The following is a 12,465-nucleotide window of genomic DNA, read 5'->3' as shown; positions in this document are numbered from 1 at the left end:
CAATAATGGATATATTTTGCACGGCAACTGAGCTGTGACGTCACATCTGTCATGTGACCCGCATGCGGAAGCGTAACAGAGTGTGCCTGCTGATATCACGCACCCCTCCCCCAACCCTCCGCGGGTAAAGTGAAATACAAATGTGTTGCAGGTCTAAGGCGTTCTTCGCGCAGCATTGCTTTATTATTTGAGTCGTTTACTGCCGTACGCACCCTGAAAGTTGTGTCTGCAGAAAGCGCGTGTATGTGTGTGGGGGGAGCGGTAGTGTAGTGGTTAGCGCGCTGTGCTACGAACCCGGCGACCCGATTTCGATTACCGCTCACGGCCACCACCGGTGACGATTATTTGAACCGATTCTGGGCCTCCCCTAGGTCAGCCATGTTGGTGACGCAGGCTTTGGAGAGGGGGCTGATTGATCATACCCAGATCGATATAAGTGGTGAGACCCCCCCAACCTGTTGAACTCAAATGTGGCAGGGAGATGGCAGTACTATAAATCGGCTGTTACCCATACTGTAAACATAACACATACAGAATGGTGACTGTCAGTTACCGGGACAGACATTCAAGTGAGACCCAGAGGTCGGTGTCCAAGGAGAGAACTTAAAGCCAGATGAAACCAATTATTTGGTGATTCTACCTTGGCAGTAGTCTATAAGCACAATTAACAAAAACAAATCAACAGATATGTCAAAAACTGCCTTAAAAGGAAACAAATATACACGGCCTTTTGTAGTACAACTAAGGAGAGATGGCGGGATACTAAAAGAGTAAACCTTGGAGGCTGGGTGTCTAAAGTACAACAGTTGTGGCAGAAGGATCTGGCAAAAAATAAAAGATGGCAAGGTGTGGTGGCTCTCGACCTATTACTGTCTGCGGATTCGCATCCGCCTTATGAATACAGGTGTACTGACTAGCAGCTGTGCATTGAGCTATTCGGCTGAGCTCATGCAGAAAAATACAGGCATCCCGAGGTGGTAGGGTGGTTCAGGTGGCTAATACTGTCAGACCACAGGGTTGACATCACTGACAGCCTAAATTATAATTTAGAAAGCCACCCATGATTAAACTTGGTTCTCAAATCACTGAACAAAAAAGGTACATTACATTTAATTTTTTTACTGATTTTACGTTATTCTATGTATGTATAACTTCTTTCGCGCCATATGTAGCCAACCATGCTAACTTGGGGTGCGTGAGTACAGCAAACTAAACACAAAAATCAGTTCTAAAGAAATTCGTTTTCAATCTATATTTAAAATACTAGCTACGAGAATTCAATGTTCAGGTTTGATTAGTATGCATCGAACACCCTTTGAAAGAGAAAGGTGTGCTGCTAGTGTGAATAAGAGGTATGTTGAAGTAACCTTGTAAATGTCATTATGGGTCTCAGCTTACAGAGCCATTCTCAAACACAAATTTAAAAAAAGTTAATGAATCAAATGCCACGTCCCTAAATGAATCAAATGCCACGTCCCTAACCTGTAGTGATATGCAAACTACAAAACAATAACCCTGGCTCATCACCATTCAATGAAATGGTAGAAAACACAACTCTTTAAGAAGGTATCGTCCAATATACATTCCTGTCATGCCCAATTGATGTCGAAACATTTAGCAAGACCATATAATCCTAAGTTATCATAACCCCAAATTAATCAGGAAACACCATGGTACATTGTCCATAAAGGCCAAGAAAAGAGCAGTTTATGGCGGCTATTAAAACCCTAACCTACAGGTGAGGTTTTTTATTATGGAGAAAAAGCAATTTCCCCAGTTACTGGGTGGAAATTATACCAAATGTGAATAATAGAAGCAATGAGGCCGATATTCCACCAAATATCAATTTCAGTGCTTCTTAACACACAAGCCATGTCCTAATTGTTATGAAGCAGGTACTAAATATATAGCGATGCTGTGGATATCAGTAAGTTATGTATTAACGCTGACCCTGGGCTAGAGAAGGCTCTATTCGCACCCCCATTAATTTTTTCTGGCAAAGGTGGCATGCATTTCTCAATTGCAGTATGATATGTACTAAAACCAATAAGTTTGCTGCATCAGAAAATATCTCTTTCGTTTTCAGAGCACCATTCTATATTGGGCTCTTTAAGTGATATATATAGAATACTATTGCCTTTTTCCATTTAAATTACAATTCATAACCCTAAGACTAGATGCCAGGGCTACTCTCATAGAAAGTGAATGTATATCTTTAACAAACCCTTTATGAATGTTAAAGTGGTCGTTCGAAGACATTTCTTTTGAATGCCTGTCAGTTGCTTTATTACTGAAATATATATGAATATGAGTGGGATTTGCTTTAACAGATCTATGAATATGGATGATGTTCTAATAATATCTATGAAAATTAGGTTGTTCAGCAGTACTGTCATAGATCTTTGTCAAAGTGAGAGTTGGTCACTTTAATATTAACTAATATCTATGAAAATGAATTACAATCACGTGAACATATTATCTCTGGAGGTGAACGGTAGTAATACAAATGTCAATTAAAGGAGATAGCTTGAATAGATCTGACCGAAATGTGAATCAAAGTTGCTTTCAACGGATCTCCATGAAAGTGAAAACTCAATGAAGATGGCACCAATTTCAGCCGTGCTGATTTTCCACCCGAAACAGCCTCAGAACCACCATATTTCCAAGGCACCACGTACAGTGCTCGGGCAGGACTTTCCAGCTGCACGGGAGCCCGTGTGTTTTTTTCCTTGCTTTTGAAGTCGCTCTCGATAAGCCAATCAAGTGCATACAGTGCTAATGAGGGAGGGCTGCAAGCGGGGTCACGGGTGTGGAGGGGTGGCGGGCAAAGGCAGGGGAGGAGACAGCTGCTCCCTGGCCCAATGGAGATTTCACTTGCTGTGCCTCCCCCGAAATTATGCCTACGGTCGAGTTGATTGCCTGGTAACCCCTATTTAACCAGGTAAGAGCCCAGTCACACACACACATCTATTGCAAGGGGCATCTGAGAATACATTTGGAGTCTTTGCCCAAAACAGCCTCCATAATTGTTAACATCTTCAGATGTTTGGCCAGTCCATTGTTGTTTTGTTGGTTTTGTTGGTGTTGTGGGAGGAAGCTGAAGCGCACGAATATCTAAGTCAAACCCAGCTAAACACAACAGCCATCAAGATACATGCTTATGCCGGCTGATGCCTGTGTTAGGGAAAAGCCTGAACTTTTTATATTGATCTCCATTGCAATTTAGATAATTTTATATTCATTTAACACGAACTAAACTTTTGCTTATTGTTGAACCAATAAAACCAGTGTGTAAATATATATTTCTGAAAAAATATGGCTGTCACTATAATTGAGCTCTATAAAAGTAAATTGTAGTTTTAAATCTGAAATTACAATTTATGAATAGAATTACAAAAGTTTACAGATCTCTATTAGTGATGGCAGTTGTTTTTTTTATATTTGCATGAAAGTTATTTGGATTTTTTCAAAAGAGAACAATGAAGTGATGGTAATTTTTTTTATTCGATTTCCATAAACGTGAATGGTAAACAATGTTCAACGTGTGATATTATAACATCTTATTTAATACAGTTCTATAAAAATGTACATCATTTACTTTAAACGGATCTCCGTTGAAATGACCAGATAGCACAGAGGGTCAGCGCGCTGAGCACGCAATGCCGAGAGATTCTGGGATCCAATCTTGGCAACAGCCAATGGTTAAACTGGGTTCTCATGTGAAAACTGTTGATGGTTGCAGCCTGGTCACCAATAATTGCACAAAACAGAACACTACATTTAGGTTGGCACTTTATATAACAAAATTCCAGCTCCAAGATTTTTTAAAATATCTATTTTACTATCGTGACAAGCCCAAAGAAGCAGAGCTTCTTGGACATTGAGCCGCCTACTCTGTACAGGATAAAATAACACATGGACTATATTTTTGGGACTCGCTGCTCCATCACATTTACCAACAGATTAATCTCATGACATGATGCCAACAGCACACATGTAATAAATCGGGCAAAAAAAACCTGATGTCCATTAAAGCGATGGCAGTTACTTTAAAATAGCCCAATGAAAATTACGACGAATTTACAACATTTTGCCTCACACAGCCTCTTGCCTACTACATCACATGTGATCCTAGATGTAAAGTGACGCTTGACCACCACCAACAAAAGTACAAGAAACCTTGCCAATAGCCCCACTCTCTCCTAGAACCAACACACTAGTGAGGGCCTCAAAGCCAATCCTATTGCAAAGTCAAATAAATATTTGAAAAAGTATCAGCGTTTCCTTGCTCACGCAATTGTAGGAAAGTGTTCATCTGCACTGACATCTCTATGCCAGAATTGGAAATTCCACTTTCCTATGGCGGAGGCTATAGAAATACAAACTTGACACTCCACACCCAGCCAGCCATGCGTTTCAAACTAAATGTTAAGATAACATGCAGTGCTCCGATGCCAAAACCTGAGGTTAAATAATAATGGCCCATGTTCCACCTCCCTCAAGAAGGCTGCCTCGTAAAGCAGCCAGGAAAGTCAGTACGGTACAAGGAGGGGAATGGCAGCATTGTGGTGCATAAGCACCCAGTGCTCACAACTCTTAGAGGGAGGCGATGATGTTGGAGTCCATCTGGAAGCTACTCACATTGGCCATGAAGGGATGTCAATCATAAAATAAAATACTAAGACTTAAATAAACCGCACACCCAACATAGGGTGCTGCGTTAACCGTTGACCTCACTTCTATAGCCATAAAATATTTTTCTTCTCTGGTGACTAGTTCCTGTCAAAGGACGATGATATCCCCAGCACGAGTTGAATCCATCATTGGTCATGAGCACAATCTCAAGATTCTTTTGAAGATTTGTATTATTCTCATGCAGCAGTAAAAATATATTCAAGTAACACATTCGATAGTGCGATTCGTAAAGTTTATGGGTAGACATGGATCCAGTAATATGCATACTGCAGAAGTGCAACGTAGAAAATATTTTATATAATACATACACACACTGATCTGTATATAGAGCATGGACAAAGCTATCGCTCTCTGCAATGGCCAACAGCATCTAGCATCTTAATTGGGACAGCACTTCCACAAGCACCGCCTACTACTTGAGAGCCGAACAAAGGCCATGGATGCTCCCAAGAAGCCAAACAATGGGGGGGGTAGCAACACAGCCAGCTCAACTCATATCACCAGAGCAACCCATTAGCAGAAGCCTATACCAGTGATGTGAACACAGCTGACGTGCACTGGCCACTATCTAATGCCGAGAGGGGGTGGGAAGGGCTGACACGAAGGCTAAGGTGCATGCACACCACTCATTGTTCCATTATATCCCAGCTAACTCAACCAGTTCTCCACGCGGATGCTATCTGTGTAAATGCATGGAATTGACAGAGCAAAACAGTGCATCTCAGGGACAATAAGTGCATGCATACTAACACACAACAATGCACTTTCACCGCAGGTAAATCTTGATGGGATAAAGCCAGGGCATAACAGCAGTGGTGAACAATATTCAGCAATATTTCATGGGCCCCATTTGGTGCTGGATCTCACCAGCAAAGAGTGCAACAATCATGGGCATGGATATTTGCGTGCATCGAGCTCGAACACACCCTGGAAGTTGCTGCAAGATTTAATAACATGCATGCACACATGGCAGCATCTCAAAAACGGGCCAACAATATTCCTGGACTGCATTTGTGAGAGGTCACCAAAAACACCAAAAATGGATGCACTCTGAACATGTTGGTGTGCATCTGACTCCATACACTGTGCTGTTACTGTTAACAGCCACCATTCGCCTACTGAGTGGCGGCGACATCACCACGGCACTTGTGCCAGGCTAGGTGCACGTTGAGGCCACGTGAAGTCTGGAAGATTCGCCAGCAGGAGGTTCCAGGGCAGACCCAGTGTTACAAGTTGACCGAGATGACTGGCAGATTTGTGTGTGTACATTAGTAACACGCACAAACATGCAAAGATAATGATCCTCTTTATATCCATAAAGACTGTTGGGGCAGGTGCTGTTTTTGAGAAACGTTTAAGACCAACACCAGTACACAAGGAGTCAGTATCACAACTAGTCTCGCCACCTTTGTCTGCCCATTACAGATGTTTAACACATCGCACCAGGTACTATTTTGAGGCTCAGTCAACCTCAGGTGTGGGAGCAATGATAAGGTCAGATATCATTTGTCAGCAATGTTCCCCATGGTCGAATCCATCTACCCAGGTTGCAAAATTTCATGGATCAGCACAAACCACTGTGCGCTCGCATCCCACAAACACACAAAGAGCATCACACAGCAAAACAGTAGCTCTCATTGCAGCCGATGGATGGACGCACACAGCAGAGGGATGATGATGGGGCCGTTACACCCCCGCCATGAGTGAGCTCGTTTTGCGTGCTCGGTGGTGGAGCGAGCCCCGTTGTCCGAAACGTGAAACCAAACACAACTCCCCTAGCCTCTTGATAAGCCCCTCTACGAGTGCTGTCTGCCACACTGCCAACTTGGTCTCCATAAAAGGTACGAAAATAACTTAACGCACTGCCATATTTTCGGCTGTGGCCACCATGCTGTTGGGCATGATGGGGCTCTCTCCTACTGCTCCTCCTCGGCACACACACACCATGACTCACACCTAGACTACACGGGCCTGTGGCCTTCAGTACGTGTGAGCGCTGTGGTAATGCATGTGCTTGTCTCTGCTATTGAATGTGTTAGAATGGAGGCTCGTTAAGTATGTCTGCACGTCCGTGTCTTTGAATGCATACATGTGCGTTTACATGCAGCCTTGTTCATGTATTCGTGTCTATATTCCTGTACGTGTCCCTGCTTGTAATGTGTCCCTATGTGTAACTGTATCTCGTGTACAAGTCATTGCAGGAGCATGTGTGTATGTATGTGGCGATGGTAACTTGGATGTGCTCGTGGGTATGTGTACCCCTGCATCTGGAATGTGTACATGCATTGTTACTGTGTCCCTTTGCGTATACACATATAAGCGTGTGTGCTGTATAAATGTACAAACATAAAAATATCCTGAATATAATTTTATCGTAAAGCTGTTGAGGAAAGTGCTAACGCCATATATACACACCGCACAGTACCCGTGTAAACGTGGGCATGTCTGTATCAAGTTTCATTTATTAGGTATAGCCCTGTGAGCCATGCGTCAGGTGCAACCGCAACAAACAAAATATGAACACAGAACGTCCCAAAGCGACGACGCGCAACAGAAACATCCTGGAATAAACCAGCAAATATTCCACAAAAAACTCATTAAAACGCTGTGTGCAAAAATCACAATGTGGTGTGGTACAGCTTACTGTGTACGACTGTGTGCGACCTCGGCTAGATTCCACGTCACATCAGTGACACGTGGTATCTAAACATGTCCCGCACCTCCTCGGTGTCAGCTTGGCCTCAATTTCTTGTGGTGTGAATATCAGCATTGATAAGACAACGATGCGCGTTGCTGGCTATAGCCCCATTGTGTGCTACCCAGCTTTAACCGATGCTCACTCTCACCCCAACTATCCCTACAGCCTTGCAAGGCTGTGTTATTGGTTGTGGTACAATCCAGTTGATGCCGATCTCGAGCACAGTATCTAAACTCTGAAGCAACTAAAACAGGTGCTCGCTAACACTTACCTATGCGAATGTACAATCTAAATACGGGCTGTGTCCTCGTTGAGGCCAGTCTGTGTATGTGGATGGGTTAATAAATGCACAAATGTGTGCTGCGTTGTGTTATGGGAGCGCTAGTGTAGGGGGTCAGCGCACTGCTCTAGGAACCCGGCGACCTGTGTTCGAATCCCGCTCAGCATCGGTGACGAATATCTCAACCGGTCCTGACTCGGCATGCAATGAGCACCTGGTGCAGTGTGTAAACATGAGCATTCTCCTCCAACATCAGAGTGCAGCGCCACATTAAATACGCACTACAATGACAATAGTTTAAAGCGATTTGAAGCATGTTTTACTTTTCAAAATGGAAATGTTTTTTGGGGGGGGGGGGGCAGAGCTTTGTGACGTCATATTTGAAGAGGGTCTGACTTTTTGTGACGCCGTGTGACATGGGGGGGGGGGGTCAAAAATCGTCCAAAATCGCGTGACGTCACTTATGGACGGCCCCAAAGGTGGCCGGGCGTGGTGCTGACCACCCACCCACCATGTACCTGCCTTCATGTGCTCGAAATAAGCACTTGCTCCAAAAGTCTGTTATGGCTATAAGGGGAGTCTTTGTTTGTACAAGAAAGTATGATTGTGTTTCGTTAATAAAGGCGTTTGTGGTGGGTTGGGTAACATCAGTATATCAACACATCCTAGGTTGGCTCCGTCTTAAATTAGTACCTGGCGTGGTATAAACCACACTGGGGAAACAAAACATAGGCTGGGCATGGTCTTGGCCACACAACTCCCATCGTGTGTCGGCCTCAGTAAAGGCTCACCCAAGTGACCCCGACGGCCTGCCTATAAGGATTAAACTAAACTTTTATTTTTTACCAGGTAATGTCCACTGAACTATATAGCTCTTTTCAGAAGCGACCTGGCCACAAATTCTCGCCCAATTAAGTGGAGTATCACGTCGATATTTACAGCAGCCAAATACTCGTGTTTATAAATGTTGGAGGGGGGAAGAAAAAAAAAACCAGAGGACACCGAGAAAAATCCACGCGACCACGGGGAGAACATTCAAACTCCAAATATAGAGCTGACGTCAGGTGTTGGGGTCGATGCCACGGACTCCTGTATACCTGGCGAGGTAGTTAATATTTCGACTCCGTAGCGCCCACGGGACGATTAGGACTGTGCACCCACACACACACAGGTGTGCGTGCATCTCGTGGATAGGCCATTGTGCACGCGTATGCGGGCCAAATTATGTCTACGTCCATAAACATCGTGGTCGCTTGCACAAAACACGCGTGTTTGTTTACCTTAGTTTGTTAGCTTAAGCAGTACAAGCTCAAGTAGGGAATTGGTTTGAGCTAGTTCTTCTTGTAGAGTTGCGTGAATGCGCCACTCTGTGTGGACATGCATGCGTACAAGTCAGTATATGCACCTAAGGGTACCATGTTTCTTGTTTATAATACGTGCTGTGAAACGGGCCAGGCTGTTGTTATATGGGTCTGGGCATTTTGCGTGTCCAACTGGAATACATCAGATCACATTTAAATGTGCGTAGATCACAGTGATGTTGGTGTACGTGCAGAAGATGTTACACTGCGTGTAATGTGAATAGTGGACAAATTCAATTTTGATTTTAAGTTTTCGTGACTACAGCAATCCATAATCTTTGGCGGTAAAGTCACGTAGGTAGAAAAAACATTATTCTTGACTCACAATGCATGAAGGCGTGAACTGACTTTGGTGTACTGCTGTGCTATAAAGATTTTCGCAGCCGTTTGTAAATCCATTGCTTGAATTACACTGCACATAACCACTTAGTACGTGAACCCATTTACATTAACAGTACGTATTACCAACGTAAACAACGTACTACCGTCATGTAATACATCCTGTAATAAACACACTATATACTCTTTGGTTCTTTCGGTAAGTCACGTAGGTAGAAGAAAACATAATATATATATTTTTTTATAACAATTTAAAAGTCACGTACGTACCACTTGTGGCAAATCCTCCTGTACCATGCCCACAGTACAGCAGTGTCAATGTAGACTGAATACACCGACACGCGTTGACGGTGTTGTTCCTGCAGTATGCAGCATTGCTTTAGTGGTACTGCAATATTGTTGAGACTTGCTTGCAGTCGTTATATACTCTTAGGTTACGTGTATCCCCGTTGATACACACCGCTCCACTGTATTATTATCAATCGACAAAGCCATCGTCTCCCATCAAAACCCTTCCCATAACCCGCCGTGTTCACGTCCTGTGTCTGCAGTGTAAGGTAGTCCCCATATGTAAGACATGTTTTTATAGTACCCTTGCATTTGGTGGAAAATATAAGCATAGTGTACCATTTGCAATAACCTTTTTTTAGCCTATAAGTCTCTTCAATCAATATTGTACGCACACAGCAACGTATAGGGGGGGCACACGCTGGTTTATATGTGGCGCATGTCGAATTACCGTGGTAGTATGGCATTTAGAATTCTGACACGTGAACACCTTACTCTTCAATTCAACATCAATACCACCTCACACATTGCCAGTACGGTCATTTATACCTCTTCCCACAATGAGTTGATACAAGCAAGGCACAATTTAGTCCTGCATGCAACGAGAACGTAGTATGGTGTTTATTTCGCGTCCACGTCGTCTCCTAGATCTCTGAGTCAAACATCAACACAACCTTCACATGAACACCACCAGGACTGTGGTGCGTGCATGACAGCTAGGATATTAAGTCCACACGAAGCGTGATGTTCTTGCGGTTTGCGTGGTATATACATCTCTGATATCCACACACAAACTATACCCTCCCAATGAAACATCAAAACACGTATGATTATGCACATATATAATGTAAATAACACGAACAAACTAACATCCACACACGGGGCCAACCCCTACACACAGTATTAGTGTAACCTGCATGTCTTGTTGTGTACGTTTAAGTGGTGTGGTGGTATGTATTGTTTTACTTCGTAGTATGCTTATTTCTAATTATGTAGACAAAGGTTTAATGACAGCCCTCAGCTCGCATCAACACCTCACATTGATACAACTCCATATTCCTGTGTTGTGTGGTGTAAGTATACGTTGTATGTTTGTGTTTTCTTGTGGTTTATGTATAATTCTATACACAATGTAACATCAAATCCACACACAACCCTCGACGTTCAACATCGAGCCATATCAACACCGCAGGTCATCTTCCTGTGACATGTAGTGTTTGTTAATGTGGTTATTGTATTCGATATGGTTATGTAATTGTGTAGATATGTAATGTCATCTCACACAGCCCCCCTCATCTCAACATCAACACACAGTAGGATATTTCCCTTTCGTGTTTGTTAGTGTGTAGTTTGTGGTATTTATGTATTCTATGTGACGTGTTTGATAGTTGTATACAATGTGATCATTGTAGAGAACTAAGTTGTATACAATGTGATCATTGTAGAGAACTAAAGATGTAATAATATATCACACAGCCCTCAACCTCTCATAAACCTATAACAGAGGGCATCTTCCTGTGACAGTGCTTGTTAGTGGATGTATTGCTGCCCGTGGTATTGTTCTATTCTGTGGCATATCGTGTTTATGTGACTCTGTAGAGATAAAACCGTGTAGATTTATAATGTAAAAGCTCTCAAAAAGCCCTCTCAGCATCAACACAGGAGTGCATCTTCCTGTGGCAATGTTTGCCGTGTGTCCATCGCGGCCCATATACCTGTTCTACTCAATGTGGCATGCCGTGTGTACGCGATAATGTGAATTGTTGTTGTGATAAAGCTGTAATTGTGTACAGAATTTGAGATGTTCCCACGAAATGTCTCACTCTGGGCCCTCTCCTCACCTCTCAGTTGTCCGCCGTTCTCTCGGGCCGCGCCCGCAGCCTCATCTCCGGGTCCGGGGGGGTTATTGCGACGACGACGACCAAGAAGAAGAATAAGAAGACCAAGAAGAACGAGATGATGAAGGGGACAATGAGGGGGGAGAATTGAGATGAAGACGACGATGCGAAGCAGGAGACAAAAGCCGCTCCTCAGCCTCCCCGGCCCGAGACTCCGGGCCTCATGGCCGGGGCGTGCGACAGCCGCCTCCTCTGAACACGAGGCTGCTGCAGGAGAGCAACGAGAAGAACAACGAGGAGGTAGGAGATGAGAACGAGGGCGATAAAGAGGGGAAGAGACGAGCGGCTACTCCATAGCCGCCATGTCGGGAGCCGATATAGTCCCCGGGCCGCGGCGTCTTTTCGCAAGCGTCGACGGCGACGAGACGCGGCTTGAGGACACAAATCGTTGTTATTTTTCACCGTTTGATTGTTATCGTCCGTTCTGAGCGTTTTACTTTCGTTGTCAACCTTTTTTTGTTGTCCGAGCGCGCTTTAGCCGTAGTGAAATGTAACCGTGCGCAGGGACACAGCAGGGGCGCGAGGGAGTGAGGTGCCGCACACTTGACCTCGCGCAAGGATACAGCGGGGGGCGGGGCGAGGAGGAGTGGGCTGTGGTGAACTGTACTGGGCGTGGCGGAGGCGAGAACCGAGGTGGCATTCGCAAAGCACGGAGCCCGGAGTCTGCGACACAGTAGAGATAAACACGGAGCCTGGAGTGCATTATAGAAAACACGGAGCCCGGTGTAGAGATAAACATGGAGCCTGGAGTACAACGCACGGAGCCCGGAGTCGGCGACACAGTAGAGATAAACACGGAGCCTGGTGTTAATTTCACATTAATAGAGTGCACGAATCAGGGAATGATGTCTACATTTAAACTCAGAAAATGCAAGCAATCACACTGTGCAGTCAATCTAAACACTG

The 12,465-nt window shown here is 44.2% G+C and overlaps 1 protein-coding gene across 7 annotated transcripts in view; it reads right to left on the bottom strand.

Moving 5' to 3' along the window:
- Window positions 1-12,105, bottom strand: part of KMT2C (lysine methyltransferase 2C) — a 177,061-nt gene extending 164,956 nt beyond the window's left edge. For all 7 annotated transcript variants that reach the window (XM_078617795.1, XM_078617848.1, XM_078617983.1 and 4 more), the window contains exon 1: window positions 11,503-12,105. The gene's annotated coding sequence lies outside the window, so the exon portion shown is untranslated. The remainder of the gene's footprint in view (window positions 1-11,502) is intronic.
- Between the last annotated feature and the right edge of the window lie 360 nt (window positions 12,106-12,465).

This window comes from Lampetra planeri, chromosome 1 (genome assembly GCF_965212315.1).
Source record: "Lampetra planeri chromosome 1, kcLamPlan1.2.h2, whole genome shotgun sequence".
Lineage (NCBI taxonomy): Eukaryota > Metazoa > Chordata > Hyperoartia > Petromyzontiformes > Petromyzontidae > Lampetra > Lampetra planeri.
This window is presented reverse-complemented; position numbering and strand designations above follow the sequence as displayed.